Here is a 2,500-nt window from a genome sequence, read left to right as displayed (position 1 = left end):
AGTCCCTTATGGTCAATCTTCCAATGATATCCCTACAAATACGTCACAATGCTGCAAAGACCTTGGGGAAACAAGAGAAAGAGTCCGTTCATTCCTGTCGCATTCACAGCCATATAAGGCGATCATGGAAAACGTAGCCTCAGAAATCCTGTGCATTTCCTGGTCGGTCATACATCTTGGTTTTGCCCGAAGCATTTGTTCTAAGGGACTCACAGTGAAAATCTTTGCATTTCTGGAAACGTAAGACTGTCTTCTTTCCAAAACTATCAATTCCAAGCATATTCGAGCATCTTTTCGTGACAAAATATTGCGCTTAAAACGGGCACGTCTTTTTATCCAAAAATGAAATACTGCCCCTAGAGTCTTAACAGGTTAAAACTCGTTTTTCAACCACTCCACACATTTCTTGTTAACAAACTATAGTTTGGGAAAGTTGGTTAGGACATCTACTTTGTGCATGACACAGGTAATTTTTACAACAATTGTTTACAGACAGATTATTTCACTTATAATTCTCTGTATCACAATTCCAGTGGGTCAGAAGTTTACATACACTAAGTTGACTGGGCCTTAAACAATTTGGAAAATTACAGAAAATGAAGTCATGGCTTTAGAAGCTTCTGATTGTCTAAATGACATCATTTGAGTCAATTGGAGGTGTACCTGTGGATGTACCTTCAAACTCAGTGTTCACTTTGCTTGACATCATGGGAAAATCAAAAGAAATCAGCCAAGACCTCAGAGAAAAAATTGTAGACCACAAGTCTGGTTCATCCTTGGGAGCAATTTCCAAAATGCCTGAAGGTACCACGTTCATCTGTACAAACAATAGTACGCAAGTATAAACACCATGGGACCACGCAGCCGTCATACCGCTCAGGAAGGAGACGCGTTCTGTCTCCTAGAGATGAATGTACTTTGGTGTGAAAAGTGCAAATCAATCCCAGAACAACAGCAAAGGACCTTGTGAAGATGCTGGAGGAAACAGGTACAAAAGGATCTATATCCACAGTAAAACGAGTCCTATATCGACATAACCTGAAAGGCTGCTCAGCAAGGAAGAAGCCATTGCTCCAAAACCGCCATAAAAAAAAGCCAGACTACGGTTTGCAACTGCACATGGGGGCAAAGATCGTACTTTTTGGAGAAAATGCCCTCTGGTCTGATTGAAACAAAAATACAACTGTTTGGCCATAATGACCATTGTTATGTTTGGAGGAAATAGGAGGAGGCTTGCAAGCCGAAGAACACCATCCCAATCGTGAAGCACGGGGGTGGCAGCATCATGTTGTGGGGGTGCTTTTCTGCAGGAGGGACTGGTGCACTTCACAAAATTAGATGGCTTCATGAGGAGGGAAAATGATGTGGATATATTGAAGCAACATTTCAAGACATCAGTCAATAAGTTAAATCTTGGTCGCAAATGGGTCTTCCAAATGGACAATGACTCCACGCATACTTCCAAAGTTATGTTAAGTTAATGGCTTAAGGACAACAAAGTCAAGGTATTGGAGAGGCCATAACAAAGCAATGACCTCAATCCACACACACACACACACACACACACACACACACACACACACACACACACACACACACACACACACACACACACACACACACACACACACACACATTGCAAGGTTATAGGAGTGAGATCCACACTGTGTTTCAGGAAGCACTATGGGCCTCCTCCTTTCTGAGGCCATCTGCTTCTCTCCCTCTCCCTGGACCTGTCTATACTCTGTTCTGAGGATACACTGCATCTCTATCTCTCTCTCTCTCTCTCTCTCTCTGTTTCTGTCTGTCTGTCTGTCTGTCTGTCTGTCTGTCTGTCTGTCTGTCTGTCTGTCTGTCTGTCTGTCTGTCTGTCTCTCTCTCTCTCTCTCTCTCTCTCTCTCTCTCTCTCTGTCTCTCTCTCTCAATTCAATTCAATTCAATTCAATTCAAGGGCTTTATTGGCATGGGAAACATGTGTTAACATTGCCAAAGCAAGTGAGGTAGACAACATACAAAGTGAATATATAAAGTGAAAAACAACAAAAATTAACAGTAAACATTACACATACAGAAGTTTCAAAACAGTAAAGACATTACAAATGTCATATTATGTATATATATATACAATGTACAAATAGTTAAAGGACACAAGATAAAATAAATAAGCATAAATATGGGTTGTATTTACAATGGTGTTTGTTCTTCACTGGTTGCCCTTTTCTCGTGGCAACAGGTCACAAATCTTGCTGCTGTGATGTCACACTGTGGAATTTCACCCAGTAGATATGGGAGTTTATCAAAATTGGATTTGTTTTGGAATTCTTTGTGGATCTGTGTGATCTGGGGGAAATATGTCTCTTTAATATGGTCATACATTGGGCAGGAGGTTAGGAAGTGCAGCTCAGTTTCCACCTCATTTTGTGGGCAGTGAGCACATAGCCTGTCTTCTCTTGAGAGCCATGTCTGCCTACGGCGGCCTTTCTCAATAGCAAGGCTATGC

The sequence above is a fragment of the Oncorhynchus nerka genome, unplaced genomic scaffold (assembly GCF_034236695.1).
Source record: "Oncorhynchus nerka isolate Pitt River unplaced genomic scaffold, Oner_Uvic_2.0 unplaced_scaffold_481, whole genome shotgun sequence".
Lineage (NCBI taxonomy): Eukaryota > Metazoa > Chordata > Actinopteri > Salmoniformes > Salmonidae > Oncorhynchus > Oncorhynchus nerka.
The sequence above is the reverse complement of the archived record's forward strand: the minus strand, read 5'-3'. Positions refer to the sequence as shown.